At 54.8% G+C, this 13,686-nt stretch overlaps 1 long non-coding RNA gene across 2 annotated transcripts in view; it reads left to right on the plus strand.

The window, feature by feature from the left end:
- Positions 1-90: 90 nt before the first annotated feature.
- LOC102404702 overlaps positions 91-13,686 on the plus strand; it is a 43,086-nt gene continuing 29,490 nt past the window's right edge. For both annotated transcript variants that reach the window (XR_006546356.2, XR_006546357.2), the window contains exons 1-2: positions 91-6,321; positions 8,740-8,960. This is a non-coding gene — a long non-coding RNA (uncharacterized LOC102404702). The remainder of the gene's footprint in view (positions 6,322-8,739; positions 8,961-13,686) is intronic.

A 13,686-nucleotide genomic window follows, 5' to 3' on the forward strand; every position in this document is an offset into this window, starting at 1 on the left:
AGACACGGCTCTGGGTGGTCAGTGGTGTGTGTTGGCCAGCCAGTCATGGTTCCTTCAGTGGGCCATTCTGGGCCACCAAGGTCTGCTGGAGAACCTGCAAGACAGAAAGTGTGGTTGCTGTTTAGTCACTAAATCATGTCTGATTCTTTGCAACCCGATGGACTATAGCCCACCAAGCTCCTCTGTCCATGGGATTTCCTAAACAAGAATACTGGAGTGGGTTGCCATTCTCTTCTCCAGGGGATCTCCCTGACCCAGGGATCAAACCCGTGTCTCCTCCATTGGCAGGTGGATTCTTTACCACTGAGCCACCAGGAAAGCCCAACACAGAAAGTGAGGGGCTTTTATTCATCTTTAGTGGGGTAGATCAGATGCTGAGCCATTGCCCCACTCACCCTGTTCCTGCCTCCTCTGACCCCAGCAGGACTGCTCTGAGGACCAGGTTGGAGCCAGCAGGCTCACATGGGGGTGTTTGGGGCCAGAAGGCAGCCTGGCATTCTTTGTCTTTGTAAACACAGGCAAAGTGTTTGTTGGTTCTCTTGGAGGAAACTGACTAATGATGTGACTGCCTCTAGTTCATGTTTTTTTTTTTTTTTTGGCTGTGCCTTGTGGCTTGCAGGATCTTAGTTCCCCAAGTAGGGATCAAACCTGGATCTCAGGTATTGGAAGTTCAGAGTTCTAACCACTGGACTGCCAGGTAATTCCCTAGGTGACCATTTTGACCTTGTGACCTAATTGCTTAGAAATTGGCCCAGGATTTGAGCACAGGCTGTGGGTGTGCAGAACGCTGGCCTGGAGCAGCCCATCGCGAGCCAGGGGGTGTGTTTAGAACAGACAAGGGGTGAGCCTGAGTCAGGAGCTGTGGACACAGCCACCTGTCACCAGGTGCCCACTGGGTCAGGACGGTGAGGGAACAAACTACAGAGAAAAGGGGCTAGAGGGTCCTGGGGCAGAGGGCAGTGTGGCTGGCAGGACCCCTGAGAGGAGGGCCCCCCATAACCAGGCTTTCACTGTGCCCCAGCCTGCAGCATCAGACCATCTCTGCCTTCCCATTCCTGCAGGAACCCCTGCCTGATGGGGACCCAAGCACACAGCATGGCTCTTCCCAAGCTCCAGAATGCTCAGAGTCACCCAGTTACAGGGGACCCTGATGGTCCTGTGACTTCCCCCTTAAGTCCTTGAGATAAGCTCCAGGGTCCAACTGAGGCCCAGAACTGCCAGAGTAAGTCCACCCCAGCCCATATGGGAGCTGCCATGGGTTTTAGAGCTGGCTCAGGGCCCCGCCTGGGAGAAGCCACAGGTGCATTCATTGTGCTAAACGTAGAATCAATAAAGACAAGATTCTGGAGTGTTTACCCAGCCTCCAGGGACCCAGGGTTATCATTCTGTGGTGCAGCTGGTACAAACATAACCCAGAGTTTTCATGGCCAGATCAGCCGGGGAACTCATTTCCTGTTCATCATCTCACCAGCCCAGCCAGTCTGCTGCCATGGCCCCTTGGGGGTCTGTGTCCCCGATGCCATCCATCCTGGCCCCATGCCCTCTCTTCCTCCTGCCTTCCTGGCCCACCTCAGCTGGAAGTTGGATGTCATCTGGACTCTGCCCTCTCTCTCAGTTCCCACATCCCATCAGTTCCGCTACCCACCCAAGCCCCTTGGAGCCCCCTGCTGCTCCAGGACTGCATCACATGCCACCCACATATTCCGCCTCTTCCTCATCAGGCCATCCTCCACAGGATGGCTGGAGGGACTCTGATCTGATCAGGTTGCAGACGCCTCAGCCCCACAGAAGCCTCGCTCAGCCCCTGTTGGGCATTGCATCTCCCCAGCCAGGCCCTCCCCTGTCTGTGGCCCCAGCCCTCTTTGTGTTCACCTCCCAGCCTCCAGATGTGATTTCCTGCCCATGCCCTGCTGTTTCCTCTGCCCGTCATCTAGTTCATCTCCTGTCTTCTAAGACTCGGCTTAAAGATCACCTCCTCGGGTCCTTCTGTGCCCCCGGCTAGGTGGCTCCGTTAGCTCCACTGGGGGCTCCTGTGCCCCCTGTGCATGGCCTGCTTTCTGCAGTTCTAGATCATGACTGCATGTGAGATGAGGTTGCCACCTTGCGGAACTGGGGGCTCCTTGAGAGACGGAGCTGCCCTGAGGGTGCCAGGGCCCCTGGAGCTGCGCCAACAGGAGCTCAGGAAACGAGTGAGTAAATGCAGATCAACCTGCCTCACGGTCTAAGGAGGGGGAAGTTTCCGTCACCCAGTTGCTGTCCTGCAGCCACCGTCTGACATGAGGGTGAGGCGCTCTCCCCAGAACAGAGCTTCCTGTTGAAAGATAAACTTAAGCTGGTGGTAGTGTCTGGTTCTATAGGATGCGTTTCACCAAGATCTTTACTTCCTTTAGAGAAAATCGCTTTGAAGCAAACACTGGAAGGTTACGTTTCAAAGCAGGTTTGTCTACCCAAACCACAGCCATCTGACTAGGAGCCTCTCAGGTGTAAGCAACGGGGCTCCCTGTGGTGAGGCCAGAGAGCCGGCCTCAGTGTCCCGCGCCCACCCACCCCCCACCACCCCTGCCACCCCCCACCCCCCGCCAGCTGCTGTGGGGCCTGGAGCCTCGGACTCAGCCAGTGGCTTTCACCAGCTGCCCCACATCCAGCCCAAATCCTGGCCTCTGTAGGCCAGACCCCGGGTTGGGGATGTCCTCACCGTGATGGCCTCAGCTATTTCAGTGGGCCTGTGAACTTGGGCCAGACTGGTGGGCTTAGGGCCCCAAGACCAACTTTGTAACGACAGTGGTTGAAACTGGAGGGTTTGCTGCAAGCCTGCTGACCCTCTGTGCTGTGGTCTCCTCTAACCACCCCCAGCAGAGCAGTGTTACCTCTGTGACTCAGGCTTGGAGAGGCTGGTGGCCCAGGCAGGCCACATCTGCCATCTTGACACACTCACTTGTTCTTTATTTAAATCCTAGCAGTTTCATGTGAGTTTAACCTGGAATTGGGTTGACAGCCCACTCACGTGCCCATGTAGCCTGATGGGTTTGCCCCCACCACCTCTGGCACACAGCGTGTACACAGACTGGCACACTTCATTGTGTGGAGTCTGCCAACTTCAGACTGGCTGGAGCGAGAGCTACAGGAGAGGACATGGCCCAGAGGAAGAGCCTGCAGGTCCTGTTCCTATGGCTGGGGAGGGTGCAGGGATTGTCCAGAGATACCCCAGCTGCCAGCAGCACCTGTGGTTGGTACCAAGGTGCTGAGGGTAAGGGTCCAGGCCAGACACCTGGGGACCCCAGGACATTGGCCCAGTGTCACAGAGCAGGCCTCCTCCCCTGCCTCCCTCCCCTCTTTCTGTAGCCTGAGGTCATCAGCCCAGCCCAACCAACACCATCTTCCCCTGAGCACCGCCCCATCCAGCACCACCAGTCTCAGACCACAAGCCCCAGACCCACAGTCTGCACAGTAGTCAGTGGAGCTTTGGAAACAATCTGATTATGTTCTCCCAGTGGTGGTCTCATTGTCTCAGGGACAAAGTCCAGTCTCCCAGTCTCTGTCTAGGGGTCCTCTATGCCCCTGCCCTCCCTGGCCAGGTACATGCAGCCTCGCTTCATAAAAGGCTTCCTGAGAGAAATGGTTTAACCTTCTGTTCTGTGTGGCTCATCCCCAACACTGGCTGGGATAGGGCTATTGGGTGGGGGGTGGGTATCCCCCTGCAGCTTCCTTGGGTCCTCCTCACTCCTGCTGTGGCCACAGGAACACTTCTGGGCAAGTTCCCTCCCTAGCCTCGCTTGAGTGGTAGGTGTGACCTTTCTGCCTCCCCTGGATTGGTCATAGGAATGTTTTTGTCCCCATTCAGGCATCGATGGGCTGGCAGCCCAGAGAACTACGGTGCTTCTCCAAGATGGGGTAGATCCAAGCACCCCGGCCCTTCACAGCTCCCCTGGGTCCTGTTTCCAGAATGCCCCCCACCTCCCCCTCCCACAGTGTCCTGGGCAGAGGGAACCTCAGGTGCTGCCCCCCTGCCCTGTGGCCGCTCACAGTCCCTGCCTCCAGGCATGGGAGCTGCTGACGCAGTTGACACAGAAGGGATTGCCACCAATGGAGCCAGTTTCTAAAGCTTTGTGGTTAATTATTTTGTCTCAGTGAAATGAAAGGAGGGTAAACAAACAACAACACATTAATTAGTCTGATCTACACTTTCCCCACCAAAGAGAAGAGCGAAGTTAAACACTGGAGGCTGGCAGCTTCTCAGGGAGCCCGAGAGTCCTCAGCAGGCTGGAGGGCAGGATGGCGGGGCACGGGTGTCCAGTCTGTGCCCCCGGCCAGAGTTCTTTCTCCCAGGGAGAACACCCATCCCTCCTCCCTGCCCAGATCTCTGCTTCTGTGTCCTGGGGTTGGCACCTCTGCCAAGCAAAGTCCACTGTGGCCATTTCTGATGGAGCTGATGGATCCCTCAAAGGCCCTGTGTGCTGAGCTGTGGCCAGCCAAGCACACGGCAGGGTTGCTTTTTTGAGGTTTCTGTTTTAAAGCCAACAGTCACTCCCAGGATTATCCCTATTGTGAATCCTGGTGTGTGGCTTCCAGGGTAGCTTGGGATGACCTCTTCCCTAAAACTAGTGTTTCCAGAACTCACCTGGCGTACCAGACACCCTCAGGTCCTCGTAGTCACTTCTGAGCTCTAGGCTCAGGAAGGGGTCTACACAGCTCCCAAGGGAGGGCTCCCAGGACTCAAAACACTCTGTTTTAGAAGCAGAGAACCCCTGACTCGCTTCCTCACCCCTGGCTGCATTGCTCAACGTTCAGCACGGGCTCAAGGGTCAGGCTGACCTGATTGAAATCCTGGCACTGGAATCAGGCTCTGTCTCATCGTGGGAGTACGATACCTGCCTCCCAGGACCATCCTGAGGATTAGAGGGGTCACGTGGCTCACAGGGCTGACCCTGCTTCCTTTCTACCTTCCCCTGCTCTTTGCAGGACCTCCCTGACCACCCTTCCCCTGACGCTGGCCCCTGTGCACCCTGTTTGCTCTCCTTGACCTGTAAACTCAGTGGAGTTTGCAGACAAGACAAGCTGGTTCTGTGTGCTGTTCTGTGGGAAGCCTGAACTCACCTGTTGAACTTGTAGGCCCCACACTGACCTGCAGTGCCTTCGGATCCTCAGAGGTGTCCTTCACTAACTTGTTCCTCCCACCGTGGTGAGGACTAGACTGGGTCTGATTGTGACAAGGAGACTGGGCTGTGGAGCCAGGATGGACAAAGGAGCAGAGAACTCCACAGTTTGCAGGTGAGAGAGGAAGAGGTGACTGGGCAGGACCTGGGAGGTCACGGGCCCAGCCACTCCCAGGCAGGCAACGCCTGGGCCATGGACTGCCAGCAGCTGCTCCTGCAGGTGACTGATGATCTGCGGTGATGTGTCACCATGGAGACCCCTGGTTGCTAACCTGTGACCTACAGCCACCACAGCATGAGGAATGGGGCCTCAGACTGCTCAGAGGCCTGAGCTCCATCAAAGTCACTGTGCTCAGGGCTCCAGGGCTGACTGATCTGCCATCCCCCTGGGGAGGGCATCCTCAGGAATAGGGCCTGGTCCTATTTGGGTGAAGATGCAGGGAATAGGAGGGTAGAGAGACAGGTCCCTGACAGCCCTTGTAGGCGAGCCGCAATGGACAGCTCTGGCACCGGCACCGAGATGCTAGCCCACTTCCAGCTTCCTGGGAAGTGGACCTAGCATGTGTGCTGGCCCCCACGTTGAGCTGCACAGAGGCCCACGGGGTCCAGGAGTGCTGACTTTGAATTACATTTCTCCTGAGGTGCGAAAGTGAGTAAGCCAGATCAGTTCTGCTGGTGAAGGCAAGCCCTGCTCCCTCTGAGGAAGCCCACGCCATCTTCTGGGATCTCTAAGCCTTGCTCTGGGAACTTCTGGGGATTCAATGAGGGTCAGGTGTTGCCCATGTAGGGCTAGTCTGGACCCAGGCCCTCCCTCACTTCCATCTGGTCCTCATGCCTGCTGAGCGCTCTTCCTGGCAGCAGGGCTGAGAGTACTGGAGCAGTGGGATCTCCTCTTATCCTCATCATGTCCACAGGCTCATGTCTAGCAGGAGCTGGGCCAAGCCCCAGGTTTCCTCAAGGAAGGTGGAGAAGACTGCTCCAATACAATTATCAAAATGTGCTCGCCTAGCTGGCAGCGCTGAGATCGGGGCGGCCCATTTCTGCCTGGATGCCTGCTGGGAGGGGTTGGCATGGCAACATGAGCTCTGAGCTGCTGAAACTTGGAGTCAGCTCGTGGCTGGGAGGACACAAAGAACGACGGAAGAGGATGCCTTCCCGAGTGAAGCAGGTCAGACAAATCTGGGCTAATCCCTGCAAACCAAGTCCCAGAAGCAGAACTGGGGACTGGGGTCCAGTGTCCACACATGTGCTTAGCAACGCCTTCTGCTGACACAGCGGTGCCAGGTAGACGCCTGTTCACCCCTCCAGAGCCAGAGTCCCTGCCTCCCCTTCCTGTAGCCTTCCCCAGCCTCCCTGCCCCTCCTACACTCTCCCTCCCTTGCACACCCGCATCTGCCCATCTCATCAGGCACGTGCCAGTTTGCACATCAGCCCCCACCAGCCTGGGAGCGCCTACTGGAGTCTCAAGCACCAGCACAGGCCCAAATCTTAGCCGGCTTCAGCTCTCTGGCTGTGACAGACCCACTTTTGTCTGCCCCACAGCCATCTGGGTGGGGGGCAGTGAGCCCTACCAGGCCACTCAGCACCACAACCTCTCGACCCCCAACTACATGGTCACATAACCCTAGCTCTTTCTGGACCCCTCAGGCAAGAGGCCTGCATTTTCTCTGAGACGGAAGCACTAAGAACCTGAAGCTTCCAGAGCCTTCCTGGAGAGTGAATCCAATTTGGAGGAAAACAGACCTTAGGGCTGCAGAATGAGGCTGAGTCCTGGTGACACCTTTGAGCTTCAGTTTCCTTGTGCCTGAGGCCAACACAGCCCCCAGAATTTCTAATTAATGGGTTGGCAAAATACCCTTTTCCTTGCTCTAGACAGTTTGAGTTGGGTTTCTGCCACTAAAAGGATCTGGTCTAATATCAACCTTTTACTTCATCTTTCTAAAACTTAATTCTCATCATTTCCTTTCCTGTGCAAACCTCCTGTGGTGCCCCCTGGCCTGCCTGCTGGGCAAAGGGGGAGTCTCTCTTCTGAGTTCCCCGAAGGCCTGGCAAGACCTAGCGCCTGTGGTTTGTGCCCCATGAGCATCCCTCAAGAGACAGCCATGCACTAACTCTGTTGTCAGCCGTGCCAGGTTCAAGTCCTGCTGCCGATCCTGGATAGGGTGCTTGCCTGACTCTGAGCTGCAGTTTCCTCATCCGTTAAGCACACATAGTAACATCTCAGGGTAGTTGGAGATGACAGATGGGCAGCGCTTAGCACAGTGCCGCACACATCTCTAGTACAGTACTAGTCAGCGCTCCGTTTCTGTGGTTCCTCAGTTCTCCATATCCATGGATGTGGAACCTGCAGTCACAGAGAGCTGACCTTAAGGGACTTGAGCATCTGTGGACTTTGGTATCTGTGGGAGGTTCTGGAACCAATCCCCTGTGGATAGTGAGGGAAGACTGTAATATTTTATTACTGTGGTGGTGATGGTCTCAGTCATGTCTGACTCTTTGCAACCCCAGGGACTGTAGCCTGCCAGGCTCCTCTGTCCATGGGATTTCCCAGGCAAGAATACTGGAGTGGGTTACCATTTCCTTCTCCAGGGAATCTTCCTGACCCAGGATCAAACCCGAGTCTCCTGCATTGCAGGCAGATTCTTTACCGACTGAGCCACCAGGGAAGCCCATTTTATTACTACTACTACTGTTAATTTCCTTGTTGCAATGGCCCTGAAGATACAGCTGGAACCTTCAAAGTTTCCTCCTTGTGTGGTCGGTTGCTTGACAGAAAATATGCCCTGCTTGCTCTCCCACGTGAGGGGCAGGGATGGTGCAGGGGCCTCCATCTCCGGGCAGGACTGTCTGTTGTGGGCTGCTCGTGCAAGCGCAAGTCACAGGCCTCTGCAGAAGCCAGATGCAGGTAGAGGGGTGATAAAATTTTCAAAAAGAAACTTTCCAAGGGAGCTATTAATGCGTCATGTGGTTTCTGAGAATAGAACAGGCTGCAAGCAGCTCTGTGGCACTCCTTCAATCAGTCAGCCTCGGCATTTCCATGTCAGAGCTCAGAAAGCCCAGATAAAGCCAATTTCTGCATGACTGGAAAGCAAATCTTAAGCAGGTGGGAGGTAGATGCACCAGGGCGCCCCATACTACCTAGTGTTTAAAATTGTTGTACATCTGGGTTCAGGACCTTGTGCTGCGAGGTCATAGGTCAGTTGCCCTTGGGGTATGGGCTCCATCATGGGAGGGGGCTGAGTTTGAAGATCTGGCCACCCAGCCCTCTAGGGCCTGCCATTCCAGAATCATCTATTGGTAACTGAAAAGGGGGCCATTAAGGAGAAGGCTGGATGATGGCTGATATCTAAATCCACACCTGAGCCATCCTGAGTGGCATCTTCTCTTCTTCCCATTTACCCTTATCTAAGGCTCAAGCATCTGTCTGCAGCCAGATCTGTCTGCCTAGAGTCTGCTGAGGGCTGGAGCTCATATGTGCCCACCAGTCCTGTGCCCTCATGGTGGCTGAGCCCGGGGTAGGGGTGTTCTTGGGGGATGAGGGCTTCCTGCACGATGAATATCAGGTCTGAGATTGCCCCATTCACAGGGTCTGCTCCACTTGGCTTTGACTGGACAGGACTGGAGCAGGCAGTTGTGACTACTGGAGAGACCATGTACGAACAGCCAAGCATCTGGATGGGGCTGGACCTCTTACTTCAAGAGCTCTGAGCCTCCTGTGTGCTGAGGTCTGCGCCTGAGCCTCACCTGGCAAGTGGCCGGAAGCTGGGGATCCTGGAACTCCCCAGCAGGTCACGTCACCTGCATCAGGTGAGCCCTGGGGTATCTGCTGCGTAACTGACTGAGTACCAGCCCCCAACCAGCTCCCTGCTGCCCAGTACCACCTCCACACTCAGGAGAGGCCCTCCTCAGGGACCAACACTAGGAGGAACCTCGCTTCTCTCAGGCTCTGTTTTTGAGGCTTCTGTCCCAGCAAAGTCCCTGCTTCCCTGACACGAGAGCTGATGTTAATGGTTCCTGAGCCGAACAAGGCTGGGAACACACTTCACTTAAGAACAAGTGACAGCATACTTTCTGTGGGAGTAGAGCTTTAAATACAAGTCCACACAAATGGCAGGATTTATGCAGACTCAGTGTTCAGCTGCATTTCAAGTACAGCGCTTCCTCCTGGAATGGATTGGCCCACTGAGCAGCATGCAGACATTTCAAGGCACCAGAGAACACAGATGAAGACAATACACCTCCCTGACACGGCAGGGACTTGCTAAAATTCTTCTGAAGGAAATCACTTCACACTCAACCTCAGGTTTTCTATGCAAAGAACATTTAACAAACTGAGTCGTAGAGAGGAGAATTCATGCAAAGATTAAAAAGCAAATCAGTGCGGATGAGTAAATAAAATCAGGCATCAGTGTCTCACCAGCCTTCCGGTATAGCCCTGGGCAGCTGGGCCCGAGGGCTGAGTTTCTGGGCTCACTTACCACTGAGGGCTGAGGCCCTGATCCTGGGCCTCTTCAGAGACCTTGGACCCTTGGTCACTGCCCCTCTCAGGTCCTCCCTCTGCTCAGGATATTACAGGAGGCTTTGGCTCTGATAGAACCAACCAGAAGACCTCCTGAAGGAGGATGGCCCAGCTCTGGCTGAACTATGAACTACTTGCTTAGGGAGGCCTCTGACCTGCCTGCAGGGTTGTCCTGGGCCTGCTCCAGAAGATATAATGGAGGGGATTTGGGGCTGCTGTCTGCTACCCCAGGGAGTGGGACTTAGAGGTTCATTTGAATAAGACTGTAAATTAGTGTTTGTCCACAGCAAAGACCAACAGGGAAGCTGTCTTGGGGGGGTCTATAGCCCCCCATTCCCCTCTATTTGCTGCCACCAAACCTGCTGCCAAGGGTCTTCTGAGCCTCTGGGTTCCAGTGAATCCCTGCCTCTCTGGTAGTGGTGCCCTGTCTACACCTGCTGCTGAATCATACACTTCGGAAAAGGGAGAAAAGAACTCTTGGCTGGAGACCACATGTCCCCAGATGGCTGGTGTAGACGTGCTAGTGTAGACAGTGACTGACTTAAAAAGATAAGCACTCTGTGAAGATCCGGGTAGGCTTTTCTTCGCTTTAGCCTGTATCCTGCCTGCAAGCCTAGGACAGGACTTTTGCCTTACTTCTTCTGGGCCTACTTTGTGGGCATCAGGCAAGACTGCATCTCCTGGGCCCCTTGCAGTTGGGTGGGATCGAGTGACTAGGTCTGCCGCACAAGCTGTCAGTGAAGGCTATGGGTATCTCAGAGGGGCCAGGGTACTGCACAGCAGGTGTGCCAGCTTGGTCCCAGGGGCCACACTGGGCCTGCAGGGGATGGGAAGAGGGAGCTTGGAGATGAAGCCAGCAGCTTGGTGGGGTCAGAGCCCAGGGACCAGGCATGGTCAGACACTGTTAGGTCTTGCTGGCTGATGGTACCTGCCAGGGCTGGAGGGGCAGGAGCAGGGGCAGGGCAGTGACTGTCAAGGCGGGAGGCTGGGGGTGCTTGGCCTCCATCCCTGCGAGTCAGAGGCAGCACCCTTACTGCTTGGGGTATTTCACTCTGCCCCAGAATTCCTGGGGGCAGAGCCTTGCTTTCTAGGTATGTATATTTGAGTGTGGGGGTGTCCTTCTAGATGGAGACAGGAAAGTGGTGGGTGGTGGGTGGAGCAAGCACTGAGCAAGGGAGGGAGGTGAGGTGGAGAGAACTGCAAGTAGGCACGAGGAGGACAGGGACACTCAGGAGTCCAGCTTGCCAGCCTGTGCCCTTGGCGGCCACAGTGACCCAGGTTACAGGCCAGGAGGAGACAGCAGGGGAGGGGCAGCCATGGAAATTGGCCCTGAGAGGGGGCTCCAACTCATTCACTTGCAGTTTACCCTCGTTGGGTTTGTTTCACTTAAGTGCTTAGAATGTCTGGTTAACATCCCATCCTGGGTCTCAGAATAGTGAGAGCACACGGTGCGTGCTGGCCGTGCTCTGGGAGGATTGAGTGACCCTCTGGCTGTGACCCTCTGGTAGGCTGGGAGTCTGGGCAGCCCCCAACTTGAGGCTACCTGCACTCTCCCCCCACTGCTAGACAGAAGGTGGACAGGGTGTCTTATTGGCCTTTCTGGTAGAGATTTGGAAAGAAAATTTGTGGAACAGAGGTCAGCACCACTGAGAAAACAGTCTATGCAGTTTCAATCAGATTTGCTCTAAGATACAGGCCCAACAGGACACCTCAGCTGCTTCTCCTCATCTGTCCCTCAGCCCTTCCCCCTGGTCCTGGACCTCTGTTCTTCTCGTTCCCTCCCTGCCCTTGGGACTGCTCTTTCTCTGAGCCCTTTGTTGTTCCCTCCTCCCTGGCCCACTACCCTGGAAGTGCTGTACCTTCCCCTGCCTCTTCTTCTCTTGGTTGATCTTTTGTGGGTTACCTATTCCCAGGTGTCTCTCCTGATCTCTGATCCCATGAATTTAAGTAGTTGACCAGCTCTCCATCTTCCCTTAAAAGTTTATCATTTGTCTTCCTCCACTTCTCCAACACCAGCTCTGTCTCCTGAGTACTCCTAGGTCCCTGGACCTCTTCCAAACCCACCCCCTCCTCTCACCGGTCCATGGTTCTGCCTCCCTAATCCCTGGCATCCATTCCCATTGGCCACACCCAATTCAGGCCTCATCTTGTCCCACCTAGACCCTGTGACAGCCATCACCTGGTCTTGGAGCTGGCCTCCCTTCTTGGTCCTTGTGGCAGCTGGTGGCACCTTTCTAAACTACACATCGGACCACATTGCCCGCTAAACTTTTAGTGGTCCTTGCTGACCCCAGGGAGCTGCACCTGGCAGGAAAGAGCAGGCAGGCCCAGCAGCCTGATTGCTCAGTGACCCTGCCTACTTCTGAAGTCCCAGGGCATCCCCACCACCACCCAACCTGCACAATTTCCCCCCAAGCCCTTCCCGTGCTCCATGCCTCTGCTGAGGCCGTTTCCTTGCAGCTATTATCTGTGCAAAAGCCTCAGCAGAGGCGCTCAGGGTTTGGAAGTCACGATGATGATCTTATAACCAACCACTGCCAGTCCCCTCCTCTGTGGCCCCAGGGGTAACTAGAGACCTTTGACCAGGCTGAAACGAGCTATTTCTCTCCTGACAGCTGGCAGTGTCCATGCATTTATTGCCCCTGAGCCGGCTGCACACCAGAAGGATAACCAGCCTCCCACATGCTCAGATCTACCACACTAGACACAGAACCTAGAGAGGGGAGGCTTGAGCAACATTGGCAAATCTCATCCCTCACACAAAGGAAGGGAGGGCTTATTGTGTGTGGCCCAGTGAGGTGTTTGCAGGGCCAGGGACCCTGCCCACATGGTGACACCACCCGCTTGGGAGCTCATCCACCCACTTCAACCTCCAGTCCTGGGGAATTCGAGCTCCTTTTTCCCCTTGTAGGCACTCAGTATTTTATCAGTATGTTGGGCACAGAGTAGGCAGATACTTAGAACCCCTGATGACTGACTGACAGGCGACAGCCCTGCCCCCTGCAGGCCTGGGTGGCTTCAGCAATCCAGTTCATCCAGGGTGGCCCATCAGGACCTCAAATTCATCCTCTCCCTCCCTCCCCTCCATGCTGTCTCTCTGTGCAGGGGGTGGGGTGGGGGTGGGGGGCTATGAGCCCGTCCATGGCAGAGACATGAGGGAGACTAGAAATGAGCCTCAGAGAGGCAGAACAAACAGATGCACCTCATGGGGAATCTGAGCAGATGCTGCACAGAACGCACCTCCCAGAATGAGCTCTTGACACTGAATGGTGCATCTACATGGTACAACCACCCCAACCAGATACCACTGGTTCCATTTACAGATAAGAAAACTGAAACTCTGAAAACTAAACAACAGTCCCTGAGCGGTGTAGCCTGGTCACCGGATCTCAATTCTCCTTTCCTCTCTGCATTTCCACCAAGATTAAATACAAATGATATGCAAACACATGCAAAATATGCAAGTGAGCGCTGTCCAGCACCAAGCCCACCTACCTCTGGGACAAGTTCACCACACTATCTGCCTGTTCTTACGCCTCCCTTTTCCAGTTCCTGAAGGTTACATTTGTCACCTACCCCCACTGATCCCTTAGTGAAGACCCCAATAATCTTCCATGTGAACTGCCAGCCTCATCCAGCTCCCTTTTTGTTTTTCCATCTAGTCATCATCACCTTGAACCCCCATATCTCCCTTCCCCCAGCTTGGTGACCTCCCCAGAAACCAGGAAAGCATCTAATTTGCGTATTTGGGAGGGAGCAGGTTCTTAAAATGATCTTGCTGTCCTGGCTACTGGACTGAGGTTCCGAACTTTCCAGGGGTCTCTGTGTTTCTGGTTTCCACTTTTATTCTAATGGTTTGAATTATTTCTCTGAGATGACTCAAGACTAGAATTACAAGGTAAAGTTCAAAACTTCTGATACACATTGCCACACTGCTTTTCTCGAAGGTCATTTGAGAGTGCCTGTTTCACAGTATCCTTGCCAGCTCCAGGTTTTAGCGCTAAAAAAAACTTT

The sequence above is a fragment of the Bubalus bubalis genome, chromosome 18, assembly GCF_019923935.1.
Source record: "Bubalus bubalis isolate 160015118507 breed Murrah chromosome 18, NDDB_SH_1, whole genome shotgun sequence".
NCBI lineage: Eukaryota > Metazoa > Chordata > Mammalia > Artiodactyla > Bovidae > Bubalus > Bubalus bubalis.